This window comes from Hyla sarda, chromosome 7 (assembly GCF_029499605.1).
Source record: "Hyla sarda isolate aHylSar1 chromosome 7, aHylSar1.hap1, whole genome shotgun sequence".
In the NCBI taxonomy this organism is placed as follows: domain Eukaryota; kingdom Metazoa; phylum Chordata; class Amphibia; order Anura; family Hylidae; genus Hyla; species Hyla sarda.
In genome coordinates this window covers 118,409,519-118,431,705 of record NC_079195.1, presented here as the reverse complement: position 1 = coordinate 118,431,705, position 22,187 = coordinate 118,409,519, and the positions used below count along the sequence as shown (strand labels likewise).

Here is a 22,187-nt window from a genome sequence, read left to right as displayed (position 1 = left end):
TATGCTGAACTATGTAGAAAACTATTTGGGGGGAGGTTTATCAAAACTTGTTCAGAGGAACAGTGGAGAAGTTATCTAAAGCAACCAATTTGTCCAGCTTTCATTTTTCACAGGCCTTTTTTGTCCTTTTATTAAATAAGCATTCTGCCCCGTTCCTCTGCACAAGGTTTGATACATTTTCCTCTTAATCTTTATTTGCTGTTTTGTTTCACAATGTTTATTAATGCATTCAAAATTCTGAATATTAGTATTTAACCCCTTAAGGACGCAGGACATAAATGTACATCCTGGTGCAGTGGTACTTGACGCACCAGGACGTACATTTACGTCCTGTGCATAACCGCGGGCATCGGAGTGATGCCCGTGTCATGCGCGGCTGATCCCGGCTTCTGATCGCAGCCAGGGACCCGCCGGCGTCCACCATTAACCCCTCAGGTGCTGGGATCAATACAGATCCCGGCATCTGCGGCAGTGCGCGATTTCAATCGCAGTGCTGCTGCGGGGATCCGATCATTCAGAACGCCGCACGGAGGTCCCCTCACCTTCCTCCTTCCGGCTCCAGGCGTCTTCTGCTCTGGTCTGAGATCGAGCAGACCAGAGCAGAAGATCGCCGATAACACTGATCTGTTCTATGTCCTATACATAGAACAGATCAGTATTAGCAATCATGGTATTGCTATGAATAGTATGGGGACTATTCAAGTGTAAAAAAAAATGTAAAAGAAAGTAAAAGTTAAAAAAAGTGAAAAATCCCCTCCCCCAATAAAAAGTAAAACGTCCGTTTTTTCCTATTTCACCCCCAAAAAGCGTAAAAAATAAATTTAATAGACATATTTGGTATCACGGCGTGAACATTAAAAAAAAGTCCAAAATTGCTACTTTTTAATACATTTTATAAAAAAAAATTTTTAAAAATGTATTAAAAGTTTTTTATATGCAAATGTGGTATCAAAAAAATGTACAGATCATGGCGCAAAAAATGAGCCCTCATACCGCCGCTTATATGGAAAAATAAAAAAGTTAGAGGTCATCAAAATAAAGGGATTATAAACATACTAATTTGGTTAAAAAGTTTGTGATTTTTTTTTAAGCGCAACAATAATAGAAAAGTATGTAATAATGGGTATCATTTTAATCGTATTGAACCTCAGAATAAAGAACACATCATTTTTACCGTAAATTGTACGGCGTGAAAACGAAACCTTCCAAAATTAGCAAAATAGTGTTTTTTGGTTGCACCATACATTTTATGATATAATGATTTATGTCATTACAAAGGACAACTGGTCGCGCAAAAAACAAGCCCTCATACTAGTCTGTGGATGAAAATATAAAAGAGTTATGATTTTTCGAAGGCGTGGAGGAAAATATGAAAACGTTAAAATTACATTGTCTGAGTCCTTAAGGCCAAAATGGGCTGAGTCCTTAAGGGGTTAAACTATAGGTGAGAACTGTCATTGATGTATAGATTATGAAATAAAATAAAAAAAAGAGGTCATTTTGTTTAAACATAATATTTCACATAGTATTATTTGAAAAGGGGTATTCCAATTACTAATTTTTTTTTTTTTTACACCTGCGACTGATTGCTATAAAACCATTGCTAAGCAGTGCAGAGCAAGAACTGTCTGTATGGCAGCAAACGGGGGATTGGGGCATGTGAGTATTATTATCTTTTTTATATTTTTGTAGCACTCCATCTCTTTTTAAGCTTTTTTATTTTTATTTTAGGTGACAATTACCTTTCATTTCCTTTATAGATTTATAGGTGAACTCCATCATTCTTAAACTATATAGCAGCATATTGTGTAATATACACAGTTATTGTGACAGTACTTTTTTTTATAATGAGAAGTTCTATAATTGAATAGTCCTTGTCAATGATCATCCAAATGACTCTTCTTAGACCTATAGCAATCCTTTCCCTGACACCAGCAAAAGATGAGTGTAAAAATACCCCCCACATTTACATGGATGAACTTTGACTCAGAACTCAAGGACATAAACATTTAAGCCAATTAGAAGTAAGAAAAAACTATACAAAACCGAATTCCATTGTTATTTAAAAACAATTGAATTCATACCTCTTCTTACTTGATTGGAATTTGTTATTCTTCTTGAAATTGTTATACATGAAAAGCAAAAATGACTCAAATAAGTAAAGATCATTTTTGTATTGCATTTTACTGTTATTAAGAGGGTTATTTTGGCTTTTAAAATTGATGGCCTATCCGTTGTCACTTGAATGAAGCTGCAGTATCTTGCACATCCACCTTAAAAAGTATGGTGTGCACAAGTAAAACCAGTGTAAAACCCAATAATAACAGGATTGGTCAAGAGTTGAATCCAACCATGTTTTCTAATCAGTTTTAAAAACTGTCTAACTCCTTTTTATAGTCTATAGTTTTTATAGAATCTATGAAAAATCACTATTCATGGCACAGTCAGTTTCTCGTCTGCTGGATTTATTTTTCTTTCAAGTAAATGCAGATACAGTACTACAATTTACTTCCATTTATACTTTTACTTATTTTTGGAACTATTCAAAAATAAAAAGCATGCTTAATACATTGCCACAAAATCTGCATGTGTGATTCCAGCCTTTGTCTACTATAAAAACAAGCACATGCTGCAAATAAACACACCATAACCTTTAAAAGGGTTATCTAGGGGCAAAAATATTTTTTAGATTTGGTGTTGGGGGTGCTTAACATAAAAAGGAAGCTATACTCACCTTCTGTTTTGATGTCTCCCAATCCATGCTTGTCACTGCTGCCTTTGCGTTACTGATGATACATTTTCCCCAATGTCCTGCGGGGATGACCTGTCAGAGGAAAAAGGAAGCAGGGGACCAGAGCAGAAGCTGTGGGGGATCAGGGTAGGTGAGTTTAGCTTCTTTATTTTTGTTTAACATTCAACAAAAAACATTATTTTACCAAATAATCTCCATGGTTTTACAACATATTTTGTTTTACATTTTAAGGTTTAAAATTTGGACAATTAAGCATTTTACTAATGAAAACAAAATGTTTTCTTTTTACTTGTTTTTTCTTTTTAGTTGTACTTTGTATTACTGGCCATCACATGAGCTGCTGCCTTAGTCATCTGTGGGAGCTATTGTTAACCACACATGCCCATTACTTAAAAAAACTTTAACATTTTAACTGATGTCAAAACCTCCAGAGCAGAAAAAGACAACAGAGAAAATCCTCTTCAGTGTAACGAGAGAACAGAATAGGATGCTTTAAAAATAACTAATTAAAGTTGGTTTGGGTATTTTCTCACTCGATTTCTATTATCTGAAGGCGCCTAATCTTTTTGGACTAGGAAGGTAGAAGTGAGGAACAAAAGATACCCCCTCCTTGTCTGACTTTACCCCATGTCTGTGAGGTCTTAAAACAAGAGGGCACTTTAAATTAATGAGTTATCAGCTGACAGAAAGGAGATTCTCACTAATTAAGGCCTGTGTTCACACATTCTCTTTTTCATGAATAAGAAGCTGCCAAACTTCTAACCGTCAGGAACCTTCATTCATAAAAAAGAAAACATCGCTGGCCTTAGAGGTTTGGGGTGGATGTCTATGAATGAAGCGGTCAGACTAAGAGGCCAAGTAAGAACATGCAACTCCAGCCTTGGCTGTCCACGGGGATCCAAGATCCTGGCTCCTCTCTCTATTGTGTGTACAGTAATTAGGAGGATCTAAATGGCTTTGGTGTCTACTGAAGTTTGTCGGGATAATTAGTGGGGATTTGGGAAAGGGTTCAGCAGTGATACTGCATCCTCCCTTCAAGCGTACACTCTTCATATACCATTGTAATAAAAAAATATTGCAAATGAAGGGAAATACATGGCTTCTTTGTTTACAAGTTCCTCTGGGGATTACCTGGCTAATAAATAGAATTGAAATATGTATTACTCTGCTTTTGTCATATTTATGGCTTTGATCGTTATCTTTTTTTTATGATATTACTATTCTTTTATATATGGGACCCTATTCAATTTAATACATCAACAAATACTGATGTTTGACACTGTAAATAGATACACTGCATTTACAAAAGTCTAGCAAGAATACATTACAACCGGTTACGCAGACCAATGATCTAAATGTAATCAGTCTCGGCACAACATTATGAATTGCTGTATACGGAGCTGTTAAATTATGAGACTGTTTTTTTACATGTTCCCTATTTGAAGCATTAGTTTTAAAATTACTTTTTTAATCAAAAAACCTACTAGTAAGCTAGACCAAAATTAAGACCTAGAATTACCTCTGTGCAGACAGTCTGAAACCATTGATTCAGTATTGGATGTCCATAAAAATGCAGTTGTCCATAAAAATGACCTAATTGGCCTAGATACTAGTTTCCCAACTATACTAGCAAGGTGCTACTGGAGTATTAGTGCTTCTTATTTACCTTTTATGAATAGCAATTACCCATGACCAATTTTTTTCTTTAGAAAACCCCTTTAATGGGAACCCCAACAGCAGACTGAAAGCTCCAACTGTGTTTCATGGTATTATTTGGAAGATACTTTTTGTTTGAGCACTATACAGTTAGGCTGAATTTCCACACACTATTTTTGTACATATTTTGCCATGCATCACATATTTATTGCACGCCACATTGTTTCCAATAGGAATATGCACTACAATTTACAATTTATTTAAGGCTATCCTTCATATAAAATAGGGCCAAGGACTATTGATAGTATTCAGAATATTGGGCAGATATGGTTCTTATGTGCCGACACATTACTTGATTCCATATACCCATGTACAGTAGTCACCTATGTTGCAGCCTGCCAATGTAGCGATGAATTGGAAAATCCTCCCATTGTATGGCAAACGTCTTATGGAAGGTTTAAAGTTGTATTCTGCTAGACCATTATTCTGGTTGATATTGTATTCTACTATCTCTGTTGTTAGGTTATTATGTCATGTTATATAATGTTTTTTTTAGCTGATACTCCAACATTTTTTCACTTTTATAATTCCAATACATCAGGAGCTGCCCTATTTGGTTGAACTCCCATTTTAGATTACCTATATATTGTGTTGTATCCATCTAGGTTTATCATATAGTATACCTCCTTAATGAGCAGTTTGAGCTTCTCTTTATGTACTTCTGTCATGGATGTTATGATATCCACTCAAGCAAGATTTTTCTTTGTCTAAAGCCTAAAAGTTGATTCAGACCAAGGGTTCATTTTTATGTGCAGAGTGCGAAGGGCTAAGGATCACTGCTATGATGGGCAAATAGGGACTTGACATTTGGAGAACCACTTGAAGTGATGAGGACCATCAAGCAGCATTAACTGTTAGCTAAGTATCTCTCCTTCTTAAAACAATGAAGAATGATGATTTTGGTTTCTTTCAAAAGTGTTTTTTTACAGCAAGGGACATTTAAAAAAAACTTTGGTTAAAAAAGTAAAGATGTACAAATTTAATGTAAAGATATGTATAGTTCGTTTTAATATTCCCTCTTATGGGCTACACTTAGGAGACTATTTTTGCTTAAAAAAAACAACAACAAAAAAACTAGAAAAACTGTCATGATAAAAAAAAGTGCTAAAATTGATTCTTGTTGTATACTGATTAAAGATGCAGATTTGATTGCCTTCTGACAATCGGTTAGTTGCTTCGGAGTTCTTGAAGTTTGGGTGTGTTGACTGCTGGTCCATAAAGTACTTGCAACATCTGCTATAATTGAAAATAGATAATTTTAAACATAATTCAAGTGTTCCTGGCCACAAGGAGGAAGAGGACCGAATTATACATATTTCCCAGTGGTTGATTTTATTGCTCACAATGTTGCCGGAGCCAAACCTTGTTATAAGGACTGTGGCTTTATTGCTGTAGATTTAGCATTCTTTTATGAGCGGAGGCTCAGTGTAAGAATGTTTATTTACCAGTGCAAAAGAAAAGGAAAAGGTGCCATGGGGATTTTAACTGTGAATTATTGATTAATCCATATTTATTTTCTATAATCCCTGCTGAAGGTATCGTTTTTTGTAAATTAATTTTTATCTTAAGAAGAAAGTAGGCATGTTACTATTATGAGAAGATTATTCTCACAGTATATATGCAGTATGTTTCAGGACAAAATTAAATAAGAATACATGATGAAAACAGAGAATTACAGAAAGGCACCTAAAAATGAAGTCTATATAACAACAACTCAACTATAGATGGTGCTAGACAGGGCATAGCTGTAGGACTCAAAGAAGAATAGGCAGATTACTTTAGTGCAAAAAAAACATACCTAGGTTGCGAAATTGGAAAAAAGAAAAGGTTGCTTTCTTACAAAAGCAGTGCCAAAAAGCTTCACCAGGTCATAAACAGTATTGCATACCAGACCCATTTATCAATGACTAAGCACATAAGCACAGCTTTACATCCTGCACATCAAATATGCACAGGATACTTTACACGTGAATAGACCATAAGGGTGTATTCACACGTACAGTATGCTGCACATATTTTATGTGCAGGATTTGAAGCTGTGTTCAGTCATTTTGTTTACACTGAACTCTACAGCGTAAAATTTGTGGCCTAAAAAAGTATGCGCAGGATACTGTATGTATACAGAACTTCATGACGTTACCGCCGCTGTTTGCTAGCAGCAGCACCCAGCAGAGAAGCAGGAGCAGTGATGTCACAAAGCTCCCCCCATGCTCCAAGTCAGCCCTGGAACGAAAGATATCGAAGGAGATAGTGGGAGAACTGGAGCATGGCACGGCATCAGGTAAGTATCATAATCATCATCATCAGTGTCATCTGCACTATCTGTACTGACAGGTTAGTGCAGGGGACACTGATGACAGATTTCCTTTAAGGGGTATTTCTGCTTTTGTTAAAAATTCATATGTTGCTGGGGCCAAGTTAAATATAAAAAAGCTATACTTACCTACCCCTGTCCCCCACTTGCACCCTGCAGCTCCTGCTCAGCTCAGTCTGGTACCACAGTTTCCTGTCTTCCTCCTGCTTCTGAGACAAGTGCTTAGCGAAGAACCTGCCAGCTCAGCCAGTCACCGTTGTGGGCAGGTCCGGAACGAAATCTCGTCTTGGAAGCAGGAGAAAGCCTAAGATCAGGGACTGGAAGGAGATTAATGGGAGCAGTGGGGTACCGAGGGTAGGTAAGCTTTTTTTTTTTTTTTTCTATTTTGATCCAGTGCCAGCAACATATACATTTTTACCAAATTCGGAAATACATATTGCTGGAAGAATCTTTAAGAAAGTACAAAAAAATGAATTATTTTCATTTATATAGTACCAAAGTTTTCCACAGCACTTTACATTTTATGGGGTACCAACTGTATGCATAAAAAAATCGGTAAAAGCAAATTAATAGTTCAAACTAAATGAATTAGGTCCTTGAGCTTTTATAATCTGTGAGGAAATAAGGGTGACATTAAAAGTAAAGTGATGTTTTTGTAGAATGGTCCAGCCATCTTTTATAACAAACTGGCGGAAGGCAATACAATTCTATGCGCCAGTTGCCAGGTCAGTAGGTATGAGTGCAAAGAAATAGACAGTTGTGGGGGAAAGTAAATGAACCCTACATTGATTGCTAATAAAACGTGATTTGGTTGTTCTCTAAGTCTAAACTAATAACACACAAACAGCTACACTGTTCATGTCCATTATTAAGCACATTGCATAAACATCTACAAATGCATAAGTGACCACCTTATGCTCTTTATATAACTGCAGGTGCAGTTATTTATAGCAGCTCTCTAGTTTGCAGACAGTGCCAAAAAGGAATTAAAATGGCGAAAAAGATTTTTCTTAAAACATCGCCAGGCTGCCTGCCTAAAAACCTTTACTTACCTCACTTGGTCCCCATAGCCTCTGGTATCACTGTTATCAGTCTCTGTCATACTCCTCTTCCTGGAGCTGGAACTCAATATGCAAGAATACCGCTGAGCTTACCACTGGCTGAGGCAGAACAACCCTATTGGGCTTCAGCACCAGAAAGTGAAGTTCACCAGAGACTGGGAGCTGATCGCTCGTTGCAGTGGGGTCCTGCCTCAGCCATGGTTTTGTCGGGCCTCAGCAACAGAAGGTGGCGCACAGTGGAGACAAGGAGCAGTGATACCGGAGGCTACGGGGACCAAGTGAGGTAGGTCTAGTTTTTATTTTATTTGTTTAATCAGGCAGCCTAGCCATGTTTTAGAAAAAACATTTTCAAGTGCAGAGCACCAACTAGTTTTAAACATGGCCTATTGATACTGCAGACACTAAAATGTGTTAAAGCACCATAAGAGTGTGAATAATTTGCTCATAACAAACTGTTCAGCCTACATTATGACATGGATGGCTACATCCTGGTATATGGTTTGCAGAGAAAGCATTGCTGCTCTTATGTGCATCAATTCTATTACTTCAATAGACTATCTTATTGTTATATGAGGTGTAATCTTATAGCAGGGGTTTGTTTTGATCTCTTTAATATCAAATTGCATCTAAGTGATTTGTACTGTCGTCTTTCTTTCCATTTCTCTTCATTTGTAAGGTAACGTAACAGCTTACCTTTTATTAAAAACAGATATGATCCCAAGCAGATGTGTGAAAATGAAAATACTTTTAGATCTAGGGCTAGCTTACAGCTCAGGTCTTTCTTAAATGGAAGTGCACAGCCAGCAAACACAACCTCTAGACAGCTGGTTTACCCTTCTGCTAACTTTGCCATGCAAAAGAGCTGCTAGCTCAGCTTCTTCAATCTTGTTTGTTTTTACTCGGCTATCACATACTGTTTCTTTGTGATCAACTATAACCACTTGTTTCAGGACTATCATTTTTGCAGAATTATAACTTGTTTTATTAATTATTTTTATGATTCTTTTATTTAAGCATTCAGGTGTTTTTTTCTGTCTGATTTTGTATATGGTTAACCCCTTAAGGACAAAGCCCATTTTGACCTTAAAGGGGTACTCTGCCCCTAGACATCTTATCCCCTATCCAAAGGATAGGGGATAAGATGTCAGATCGCTGCGGTCCCGCTGCTGGGGAGCCCCGGGATTGCCGCTGCTGCACTGCGCTATCATTGCTGCACAGAGCGAGTTTGCTCTGTGCGTAATGACGGGCGATACAGGGGACAGCGTGATGTCATGGCTCCGCCCCCTCGTGACATCACGGCCCATCCCCTTAATGCAAGTCTATGGCAGGGGGCGTGACGACCGCCACGCCCCCTCCCATAGACATGAGGGGGACGGGCCGTGACGTCACGAGGGGCGGAGCCGTGACGTAACGATGCTCCGGCCCCTGTATTGCCCGTCATTACGTGAAGAGCGAACTCGCTCTGTGCAGTAATGATAGCGCGGTGCCGCAGCGGCGATCCCGGGGCTCCCCAGCAGTGGGACCGTGGCGATCTGACATCTTATCCCCTATCCTTTGGATAGGGGATAAGATGCCTAGGGGCGGAGTTCCCCTTTAAGGACCAGGCCAATACAATGGCTTGTTTTTTTGAATTGCCAATTGTACTTTGTAATGACATCATTTAATAAAAAAATCTACAGCAAAACTCCAAAAAATATATTTGTGGGGTGCAATTGAAATTTTCTTTGGGGAGCCTTTGTTTCTACGCAGTGCACTTTTTGGTAGAAGTGACACCTTATCTTTATTCTGTAGGTTCATACGGTTACAAGGATAAAAACAAAAACCTACAATACATTAGCCCAAAAAAGTTTTAACCAAAATATCAAACTTTATTAAACAATAACAACAGGTAGAAAAAACACCCATAAAATGACCCACCCTTACAATTCCCCCCAACAAAAGCCAAGCAGGACACCACCGGAATTTATACCAAGGGATCACAATGTTTGTCAATAGTACAAAATATACAATATAAGTAATATCAGCAGCTATTACAAAATCTTAAGCCAATACTTTACCTGATTGTGACATGCTGACAGATCCCTAGGTGGTTGTCCCGCTAGCTCGACACGTGTTTCGGGCAATCCCTTTCTCAAGAGGCGCCTCTTGAGAAAGGGATTGCCCGAAACATGTGTCGAGGTAGCGGGACAACCACCTAGGGATCTGTCAGCATGTCACAATCACGTAAAGTATTGGCTTAAGATTTTGTAATAGCGTGCTGTCATTTTATGGGTGTTTTTTCTACCTGTTGTTATTGTTTAATAAAGTTTGATATTTTGGTTAAAACTTTTTTTGGGCTAATGTATTGTAGGTTTTTGTAGTGATTATCATTAGCCTTTTGGGCTTGTAGGTAATATAACGGTTACAAGGATACCCAATTTATGTAGGTTTTATTTTATTTTACTACTTACAAATTCTCATCTTCTAACCCCTATAACTTTTTTTTATTTTTCCCGTTCTGGGCTATATGTAGCAAATTGTTTGCGCTATCTGTAGTTTTTATTGGTACCATTTTTATTTTTATGGGACTTTTTGATCGCTTTTTATGAATTTTTTATGGTATATGAAGTGACCAAAAATTCACAATTTTTGCCTTTGGTATTTTTTATGTATATGACCATGCGGTTTAACTTAGGCTAGGTTCACACGGCCATTGTCCCCCATCTAGATCTTGTCCATCATTGCCTCCTAAACGGACAATTCCACTAACAAATGCAAACTGATGCAAAGGGATGTTATTTGCATCAGTTGTTCATCCATTAGTATCAGCCGTCTACAGACTCCTGCAGCTGGGACTACTACTACTCCCATCATGGAACAGACTCCTTTCCATGATGGGGGTAATAGTTCCCCAGCTGTGGGAGTTTGCAGGTGGCTGGGAGGCTAGATTAGTGCTTGTACTACTACCCCCATTATGGGACAATGTCTGTTCCATGTTGGGGGTAGTAGTAAAGGGGCTGAGGGATTGATCGCACCGGGTATCACTTCCGAGACCTGAAGCGATCAGAAGTTATTAACCAGGGGAGCGGGCGGCTTGCTCCGCTCCCCTGGATGTACATAGTGTATTTTACTTTCATTTTCAAATACCCTGCCGGGAGCCCTGAATGACCGGCACCAAGAGGCCTTTCAGGGCTCCTGGTGGGGTTTTTAAAGTCATTAATGTGGATTGTAATGTTGAAATACACTGGCGGCCGGGGAAGCATTGCGCTTCGTTCCCCGGCTGCCCTGATGTCTATAAGCGCTGCAGAGGGGCAAGATCTATAGGTAGCGCAGCGGGGGGCAATATACATACCTAGTGCAATGGGGGCAGACATATAGCGCTATGTATGTATATAGCGCTAGCTATGTATATTGCCCCATGCTGCGCTAGCTATATATATATTGCCCCCCACTGCGCTAGATATATATAAATTGCCCCCCACTGCGCTAGCTATATATATATATTGCCCCCCCACTGCGCAAGCTATATATATATATATATTGTCCCCCACTGCACTAGCTATATATATTGCCCCCCACTGTGCTAGCTATATATATTACCCCCGCTGCGCTAGCTATATATATTGTTCCCTGCTGCGCTAGCTATATATATTACCCCCCTCTGTGCTAGCTATATATATTGCCCTCCGCAATGCTTACATATTCCCCCCCCCCCCGCGAGCACATACATATGTCCCTCGCAGCACTATCTGTAAAGTATACTATCAGCAGCACATCATGCTGCTGGCCGGGGAATACAGCGCAATGCTTCCCGGCCGGCAGATGCGCTGCTGATAGCATACTTCACAGATAGCGTTGTGAGGGACATATGTGTATGGAAGCGCTGCAGGGACAGATATATATCACTATATATCTGTCCCCTGCAGTGCTTCTGTACACATATGTCCCTCGCAGCGCTACTAATTTTCATCAGTAACAACATTTAAAGTTTTTGGATCTGACAGTGCCCATTTGACTCAAATACTTTTGCAGTAACAATAACTTTTTTCTTCAAGTAAAGTCTCTGATATGATAGAACAATAAAAGGGTTGTATAAGAGTAGAAGGAAATGATTGTGACTGTCCACTGACTATGTCTGGCATTCCAGTTCAGTGACATTCAAGAACCACAGCACAGCAGTGTCTGGAATAAAAACAAAGTACGGGTAACTCCCATTGTTCAGATTACATACAAACCCTATGTTTATCTATGTTCTGTACACATTTTGTAGTACTATATACTGATGATTGACCATCCAGGCAATGCCCTATATTGCATCATGGTGCCTTGTCTACCTCAGGTCCTCGATGTACTGTTACAGCACAGCGCTCACCTCCGATGGCTCCTTAGAAAATAAATGAAATGACGGTGTGCATGCTTGTCTTGTCGATCCAATTGTTATAAATGTCAAATAATATTTATGACATAACAATAACTTTTTAGAATATATTTTTTTTTTACCGGCAGGCTCCCCATGGCAATTGTTTTACAAATAAAGACATACCCAAGTTTTTCACAATATTCTCTATAAAAATAGTCAAAAGTACACTCCACCTTTTAAATTTGGTGATTGAATAAAAGCCCTAATATACAGTATAATTAAGACCAGTCCCTAATTAATTCAAGACTATCTCCTTGCCTTTTCCTGTTTTAGAGGGTCCCATAGGAAAGGAATTGTTTACAGAAATAATAACAAAGGTAATGCACAACTGAGTCTTTAGATAGACCTGTAGCCTGAGGCTTGCTCACCTTGTATCTATTGCTGTTACTCTTCAGGGATGGTTGTTTAGTATAAACGTGCTGTTGTCTTTTTGTGTTTGTGTTTTGTTTGTAAAAAGTTTCAGTCACTTCCCGTAGTCAACTACTGTGACATTGCATTGGAGTAGATAATAGGTGCACTGCATACAAAGCTCTATTATTGTCTGAGATCCACAAGAGGAATAGGTAGTTGCAGTAGGCTATGTAGTTAATACATAATTGTAGTCATTGTTGCCAGCTACAAAGACATGAGGCAAATAACTTACCTTGTCATACATTTGACAAGCAATACTCTACTATGTAACTTTACAATATATGTATCTGCACCCATCGAAATCTTTAACCTCCCTGGCGGTATGATTCTGTCTGGAAATTTGTACCAAAAGCGGTACAATTTTTTGCATTGAAATTCGACATCTCCCCCCGTCACATTCCCCTCCCCTTGTCACATTTCCCCCCCCCATATCACATTCTCCCCCTCCTTGTCACATTCCCCCCCCTTGTCACATTTCCCCCCCCCATATCACATTCTCCCCCTCCTTGTCACATTCCCCCCCTGTCACATTCCCCCCCCTTGTCACATCCCCACCCCCATATCACATTCTCCCCCTCCTTGTCACATTCCCCCCCTGTCACATTCCCCCCCCCGTCACATTCCCCCCCCCCCTTGTCACATTCCCCCTCCCTTGTCACATTTCCCTCCCCCCATATCACATTCTCCCCCTCCTTGTCACATTCCCCCCCTTGTCACATTCTCCCCCTCCTTGTCACATTCTTCCCCCCTGTCACATTCATCCCCCCCTGTCACATTCATCCCCCCCTGTCACATTCATCCCCCCCCGTCACATTCTTCCCCCCCTGTCACATTCTTCCCCCCCTGTCACATTCATCCCCCCTGTCACATTCACCCCCCCGTCACATTCTCCCCCCTTGTTACATTCTCCCTCCCCCCTCTGTCACATTCCCCCCTATGTCACATTCCCCCCCCCCTTGTCACATCCCCCCCCTTGTTACATTCTCCCCTGTGTCACATTCCCCCCTCTGTCACCTTGTCTTGTCCTGCAGCAGCATACTGTACACTGGGTTTGCCGGGCAGATTTCAAACCTAGTGTATTTGCAGCAGAACAAGCCCTTTCCCCTTCAGCCAATCACAGGCTTTACACCACTGCGGCCTGTGATTGGCTGAAAAGGGGAAGGTCCTGTAAGATGCATAGTGAAGAGAGCAGGGACGAGAGCGCACGGAGGGGAACGGCATCTGCAGGAACGGGGATTAGGTAAGCAAAAGGTTTTTTTATTTTCTTCCTTTTTACTTTTACACTTAGCTCAGTGTTTTTCTACCAGGGGGCCTCCAGCTGTTGTGAAACTACCTGTTGATATATATAGAAAAAGTTTTTTCCTGGAATACCCCTTTAATCACTTATCAGTGAGTAAGCATGAGAGCAGGGATCACCATCATTTGCAACTTTTTCTCACCAGTTTTCTGATGTTAAAGGTAATGTATAACCTAGATTTATTTTCCTGATCAGAGACAAAAACTGAAACATCCTGAATGGAACAGACGGAGATAGGGTTTTGCTTGTGGAAACACGTTGTTCAAATAAAATAAAATATTTAATTATTTTCTATACAAAGCCTAGTAATGTTTAAAAGGGTATTCCAGTGAAAAAAATTTTTTTTTTCATATCAACTGGCTCCAGAAAAATAAAAAGATTTGTAAATTACTTCTGTCACGTACAGCCCTCACGACCTGGTGTACGGACACGTCCACGCCTCTCAGAAAAGAGTGAGCGAATAACAGAAACACAAAACCAGCGGAAAATGTACTCTAATATTCTAACTCTAAGCTGCCACCGTGGCACGTTCACTCTCGGCTCCCTTGAGCACGCTCTGCTCCCTTATGAGCCAGTGACACAACTTAAATACACACTGTTTGTAGGTCCCCGTGTCTTTCCTGCACACGTGACCTCGGCTGGGAAGGTATAGGGGTACTCTGCTTCCACGCTCACTTTCACACACACCTACCACAATAGGCCCTAAAAATGATCTACACACACCCCAAAACCAGTCCACATGCCCACACACCAATACGCTGCCACCACCACCATAAGATCATAATGAGTGATGTCTGGAAAAAGATAGGCATCTTGGAACTCCATTCCTTATTTCTGTATGGGACCTGCCCTGCCTAGTATCATGGCTATGGGATCCAATAAGCAGTTGGAGACTTATGAAAAGATGCCCATGGGAGATGGATCTGAATTCTGCATTATGCTGGTTTCTCTGAGGTTTACGCTATGGACCCCTATGCCTGCTTGATTAGACCTTGCGTGTATATTTTTTGATTTTGCATGGGACCTCATTAGGATCTTGTTTGGACTTTTATAAATGGTGATCGCAAGACGGACAATATGGGACTCTGGAAGGGTCCTTTTTTGGTAATCACTATGTGAAAAACAGGGGTCAGAAAGAGAGATCCTCATGTAATGACTAATATATGAATGCGACATACTGAACATCCAGGGGATGCATCCTCTGCTATATAAAGTGTTTATATTTATTTAATTCGAATGTATATTCATGTTAGATTAGTCATCATGTTTCTTTTGTTCCTTCAAGAATTTTCTTTCCTTTTCAGATTAATGTTCCTCCAACGCAACACACTTGACTACCAATAAATATCCTCATTTTTGTTGCAGGTTCTTTTTCACTGCAATAATTAGGAGTAATATTGTTACTCTTGTTGGAATATATACTTACCTTGTGTGCATTTACGTTAATAATGATATGCTTAGTGTTAGCGCATGTGCATCACAGGGGTGTACGTATTGTTCGCCGGGAGAAGAGTTACTCTCTTTTCCCAGGCGCCTGCGCAGTAACTACGATACGCATTACCTAATATACAGTCACACCTAGTATTGATGGCGTGCTGCATTTCGAGTGCAGGCGCATCAGCAATGAGAGCTTCGCCATACTTCCGGCAATTCTTACTTAACTTTATCTGCCCCATTTCTTGCAGAAGAAAGTCCGTGTGTGCGCATGCACGCTATGCTGTGTAAGATAATCAAAGGTAACTACCTAATGTTACAGGTGTAAGTCATCAATACAAATATATATGGCATTGGGGGGGGTAAACAGTTACTCCTGACAAAGCCTCTGTAGCGGGTGGCAGAATGCGTGGGGAAAGCTGCCCTCCTAACTCTTGGTGAAGCCGCGTCCTTATACCTGGTTCATTTCTATTGCCAGAGCTTCGGTTTCATCTCGTATCTAGACATTATACTTACCCTGGTTATTTGCTAGATTGTTTGCACAGTGGTTATTGTAATCGGAATAGGTACATAGTGTTACTATTTATATTATTATTGTTGTGGTCACATTGGACACGTATATTTATTTATTATTTTTTGGGTATATTTATATCTTTATTATTATCCATTACTATTTTAGCACTGAACACTTTACATATACATGGTATGTTTTGGGGCTATCACTGGCTACTAACATCTATTTAGGTACTGTAGGTTCTGGCGTCTTTCATTTATATGCATATGGGACTGTCTTGAGCATGAACTAGGGGGTTGAGGTAGGGTTACATTCCTATGCTCTGTATACTTACTTGTGTTTTTAAGTGTCTTTAAATGTGGGCGTTCCCCCCTTTCTTTGGTTTATGTCAATAAAAGTGTATTCATTACTTTATTTACTTGTGTTGGTGTGCTTTACTCATGGTTGCCAGCTTTTTTCTTGATCTCTAGTTTTTTGGCAACTCTTTTGCACCCACGTTGATTATAGTTACGGTGCCCATCTTTTCTTTTCTATTAATACAATGTTCTTTTCTGTCTGACAACAGTGCTCTCTGCTGACAGAACCTTCTAACAGTTTCCTTTTATCCCCTTCCATACTAAAAGTTTAAATCACCCCCTTTTTCTAATTTTCCCAAATAAATAAATAAACATAAATGTACAGTGTCCATTTGAGGACATCATCACTCATCAGCCGTAACTCCGTACTCAGGTGTCCTCAGGCATCCCGCTTCCTCCCTCGGGCCAATTTCCGTCAGGCGTCGGCCGCAACTCCCTCTTCCCTCTTTTGTCATCCGAAAGTCTCTCATTCGAAACTCCACCATCCCTCAGATGAAGAACTTTCCTGCCGTGTAGCAGAGCCGAGTCAGTGTCAGCTCTCTGCTGTACGGGTTCTGCTGTACACGCTATTGAATGTCGTCTCTGCTATACAGCCTCTGTAGCACATGTAGTGTCTGTAGTATACATGTGCAAGTTTCACAGCTTCGACTCTTCTATACAATGCTGTGCAGCATCGGCTCTGCAATGCGGCAGGATGTTGCGTCTGAGGGAGAATCGTCTGAGGCATGATGGCGTTTTGGACGAGGGAGTTTCGGATGAGGGAGGAGGAAGTTGTGGCTGAAGGATGACGGCGATTGGTGTGAGTGAGGAGGCGGGACACCATTTCTCCTGACGGAGGACGGAGATGTGGCTGATGTCTGACGATGTCCTAAAATGGACACCGTATATATGGTATTGTCAAGTGTGGAATTTTCCAAACTATTAAAATATAGCATTATTTATCACACATATTGAATAGCATACACATAAAAAAATAATCCCCAATATTGTTTTTTTTTTTTATTAGATCCCAGAGTAAAACTTCAAAATGTTTATATCATATCTCAGAAGAAAAAGTTAACGAAAAGTCAGTCAAATGGTACCGAACTACAGATCACTGTGCAAAAAAAAAAAAAACAATAATCCTCATAAAATAGTTAGGGGGTAAGAAGATGGCAATTTTAAAGATTTTTTTTCCCTAAAAAGTTAAAATAAAAAATAAAAATAGAAAAATAGTAAAACATTACAGAATACACACAATTGGATATTGTTGCATTCATGGCGACCTAAGGAATCAAGATAATTGCCCTCATTTACTATTGCAAACCCAACATGTCTTGTCGGTTTGTGCGTCAGAAATTCTGTCTGCGCCAGAATTTGCGCCAGAATTTGCGCAGAATTGAAAAAACCCAACTAACTCATTTTACTAAGAAAACCCGAAAAAGGGGCATGGCCTTCGGGAAAAGGGGGCATGGTCACTGAAAAGAGGCGTGTTCCTGACATTTTCACAAAAAAACAACATATTTACTAAGGTTTCCACAGAAAACGTGGTGGATTTCAGCTGAGGAAAACCCGACAGATCAGAGCATGTGTAAAAAAGCAAAATGTAGGGGAAGTGGAATAGTGGAATAGAAACCTACACTCCACTCTTAGTAAATTTGGGCCAGTATGTCAGTTTACTATGACCTCACAAATATTTTCTTTCCAGTTTTGGAGCTGTTATGGAAAAATTAAGGAATTCATTACAAATTACAATTGGTCCTGAAAGAAAGAGGAGGAAAGAAGATTGGACCCTATCTAAAAAATAAGGGATAAGAAGTCTGATCGCGGGGGGGTTCACAGCAGCCAGACCCCCCACGATCAGACATGTCATCCCCTATACTTTAGATAGGGAATAAGATGTATAGATGGGTGGGGTACCCCTTTAAGGACCAGTCCAATTTTCTTTTCTCCAGGCATCTTGGGGCTTCTGTATTCATGATATCATGCCACGCCCCCTCCATTCATGTCTATAGCAGGGGGTGTGGTGGCTGTGTTTGGAACGTCGTGGTTCTGGCTCAGAGATCGCAGGGGGGTCCCAGCGGCTGGACCCCTGGGAGCAGACATCTTATCCCCTATCCCTTGGATAGCGATAAGATGTATATTGGCAGAGTACCCCTTTAAGGGTTTAAGCAGTGATAATTCTTTCCAGTGTGCATGGTGTCCTATCAAGACATAATCAAACACTAAAATTTAAGGAGTTTAAAACTACAGCATCCTTAGGCAGAGAAAGAGATTGTCTACTGCCAGTAATATACAAGCTATGTGTCTGTGCACATACATAGTATTATGGCCCTGATATTTATCCAGTACTTTTACCAATACCAGGAGTTCAGCTGACACAGCATGTTGATGTATATTTGCCAACAGTCTCAATGTTTACAGAACCATCCCACAAGCCAAACATCAAAGATATGCTCCAACCCTGCCCAAAAGTGGCTGGTTTGAGGGCATTGTTGGGCACTTAGAGGGATTTACAGGTGGTCATGTGGTACATTTCCTTATTTTGGATATTTAAATGTTGTCAAATATGGTTGACATTTTTCCCATCAAGGGCGTAACTATAGGGAATGTAGAAGTAGCAGAACCCAAAAGCCCCTCTGCCAAATAAGAAGGCAACAGAATATTTTCAGATTTTTAAATGCATAAATTTCAAGTGTTTTTCAAAGATTTCTGTTTTTAAATGTAGCTGTTGGTGAATTTTTTATATAGTAAAATTTTCCTGGCATATTCTAAATCTGACGCATTATACGAAGAGCATGCAGCACTCTTTTTTTCACTGCCACAAACCAGCAAGACTCACTAAAATGCCACAAAACAGTGGCCCTGACTTACTATTGTAGGTTTTAAAAAACAAAAACTCCACAGTAATTTTCTGACCACTTCGGGGGAGATTTCTCAAAACCTGTGCAGAGGAAAAGTTGTCCAGTTGCTCATAGCAACCAATCAAATTGATTCTTTCATTTTTCACAGACCTTCCTAAAAATGAAAGAAGCGATCTGATTGGTTGCTATGGGCAACTGGGCAACTTTTCCTCTGCACTGGTTTTAATAAGGCTCTACCTTAAAGTTGATGATAAGCATTTATAGGCAGCTGTTGACTAGGGTCAATCTAGGTCACGGTGCAGAATACATTTTTTCCCCCCGAAGGACCTTCACGCAAATGTGGAAAGATTTATTTGAAACTGTCCAGAAAGTATACAGAAGGTATACGCTCGGCATCCAAAGTAATAACAGCTAGCATTTGTAGTTTTTTAATTCTGTCTTCAGCACCCCCTTCTTTCCCTGCCCTTGCACCTGAGCATGGTGCACCCGTGCATCCACCCAGGATTGACCCTGCTCTTGACCACTGTACGTTAAATATCTTCAGTCAAAGTTATGTATGATTCTGGACATTGATTCAAAAGTGCATTTATCAATTACAGCTGTTCTGCACTGTTGCTGGTGCTATACATCTTTATAACTGTGCGGTAAGGGATTAATATACAAGATATTGTCAGGAAAGCTCAAGGAAGAGGGGTATCAATGACCAAAAGCAAGTAGGAAAAATGTGGAAAAGTATGAATAAAATATACAATAGTACAAGTACCAGCATTAGATGATATGTACAGTATTTTAACAGTTCGTCCCATCATCTTCTTACAGCAGAAATAACAAGTTTTCCAGAACAGTATACATGTACATGAGCTGTTTTAATGAAAATTGTAGAGCAATCTAGTAAAGCAGCAGCGGAAGAAGAATATGGGATATAAATGTCTATAGTGGATGCCCACTGCTAAAGGAAAGCTGTAGTCAGAAAAAGCTTGTATTCCCTTTATTTCGCCCCTTAAGCCTTTTTTTTAATTAACGGAGTTGGCTGCGATAGAAACGTAGGACAATGACCGACAGAGAGGAGTCTGGCCAGAGACCTGTTTTTAATAACGTGCTCTGCATCATCCTAATTGGTGGGGAACACTGACCCGATTGGAACAGGCAGGAATCTTGCTTTTCTTTCCAAGGTTTTTGTGTTCATTTATATAGGAATCTATTAGAGAGCAGAGATGATGAGCTACCAGAAACAGAGCACAAAAAGTGACAATTGTCACTTCATTGCTCGCTCCAACATCTTTGCTGACCTGCTTCATGTGCTTAGGGAGGGGGGGAGTACCAACATTTCCAGGAAAATGTAGAAGTTTTTTTTCTCTAAATTAACTTTAAACTATATATATTTTTAATTATTTATCAAAAACAAAATGTCAATGACTTTACGTTTACATACAGTGTTATGTAACTCTACACGGAAATGGTCCAATCTGCCCATTTTAGTAGACTGAAGCTATAAAACAGTGTCTTCAGTTAGCCTTTTAATGCCTTATTGACCAAAAAAATTTCATTTTAGTTTTTTAGTTTTTTCCTCATCAACTTCTAAGATTATTAATTTTTTCCCCAACTACAAAGCCCTAAAAGGACTTGTGGGACCGGTTGTATTTTGTAATGACACCCCTCATTCAACCATAAAATGTTTTGCAAAACAAATAAGAAATTATTTGTGGTGTGAAATTTGAATAATAATAAAAAAAAAGCAAATCTGATATTTGGAAAATGGGAAAAATTAGGTAATTAAAACTTTTTTTTTTTCTTCACAGGATATTCTAAAACAATATTTCAATTGATTATACAGTTCACTGCAGTAGTATTAAATTGCAGTAAACTGTCAAATTGACAATCAACTAGTACAGCCGGCCTGTGCAGGCTGTGATAGTAAATCTGATATGGCAGCTATTGAGGCTTTCACAAGGCCTCTGGCTGGTATGGCAGCTGATTAGCACTCTGTGACTATGTAGAGGAGGTGTAGATATGCATCTCGACAAGTGCGGGACCTTTCAGTCATCTGCATGCCATGGTCACTTTTTACTGTGGCATCTAGAGGGTTAAAATGAAGTCTGATCCTGGTGGGTACTGGTAAAGGACCAAAGAAAATTGGCAATTGATAACTGATAATTTACCACAAAAGTTTCTTACACTTAGGCTACGTGCACATCATTGCTGTGCACTGACTCGTTCGGGGTCTGCTCTTCACCAAAAAACAAAGCAGAAAGGACCCTTTGTACAAAGGACACCAACAGGTCCCGATGGATTCCATGAACCTAAATAAGGAATTTCTGATGTTCGTTATTTTAGAGTTGAGCAGTATTTTTTTTCTCCAACTCCTGTCCTTCCAATGAGTTAAGTGAATGGCGCTCCCTTTAGCGGAGCTCAATGGTGCTGTGGACCTAGACGTTTAAACTGTTCAGGACACAGGGCATATGCATACGCCCTGCATCCCGAGTCCTTAAGGACTGAGGGCGTATGGATACGCCCGTGGGAATTCCGGTCCCCGTCGCTAGCCGGTTGGGGACCGGATCGGGATGCCTGCTGCAATCATTCAGCAGGCATCCCGGCACATCGCCCAGGGGGGTCCTGAGACCCCCCCTCATGTCGGGGATCGGAGAAAATTGCATGTCAATTCAAACATGCGATTTTCTCCAATTCCGGGCTGATTGGGTCTCTGGTGAACCGATCACCCGGAAAATAGGGCTGATCAGAGTTTTCAGCGACGGCCCCAATCAGCCTAAGGGATAGGAGTGAGGTCACAGAGCTGCGATCTCCTCCTATCCCCTGCCATTAGCAGAACGGAGTTCTGACCAATGGCAGCGCAGGACAGGGGGTTGCCATGGCAACCCACCGTTCTGCCCGCCCCTGGATGTCGAGGGGATCGTAGGAAGAAGATGGAGGCCGTACCTGCAGGAAAAGATGCCTGGGGGTCCGGGATCTTCACTGGAGACTGCTGGATCCTGGCTCAGGTAGGGAATCGTCGTGGGGGGGGGGAATTGAAAGTGAAAGTAAAATGATCTTTACTGTGGCAACCACTAAGAACGCCAAACTGCAACTCCCAGC

General features: G+C 40.2%; 1 protein-coding gene and 1 long non-coding RNA gene across 2 annotated transcripts in view; one reads left to right on the top strand and one right to left on the bottom strand.

The window, feature by feature from the left end:
- CUEDC2 (CUE domain containing 2) overlaps positions 1-22,187 on the bottom strand; it is a 228,909-nt gene that overhangs the window by 110,098 nt on the left and 96,624 nt on the right. The gene's annotated exons all lie outside the window — the stretch shown is intronic.
- The window catches only part of LOC130282372 (uncharacterized), a 132,075-nt gene continuing 111,468 nt past the window's right edge, over positions 1,581-22,187 (top strand). Inside the window, exon 1 of the long non-coding RNA XR_008846364.1 lies at positions 1,581-1,659. This is a non-coding gene — a long non-coding RNA (uncharacterized LOC130282372). The remainder of the gene's footprint in view (positions 1,660-22,187) is intronic.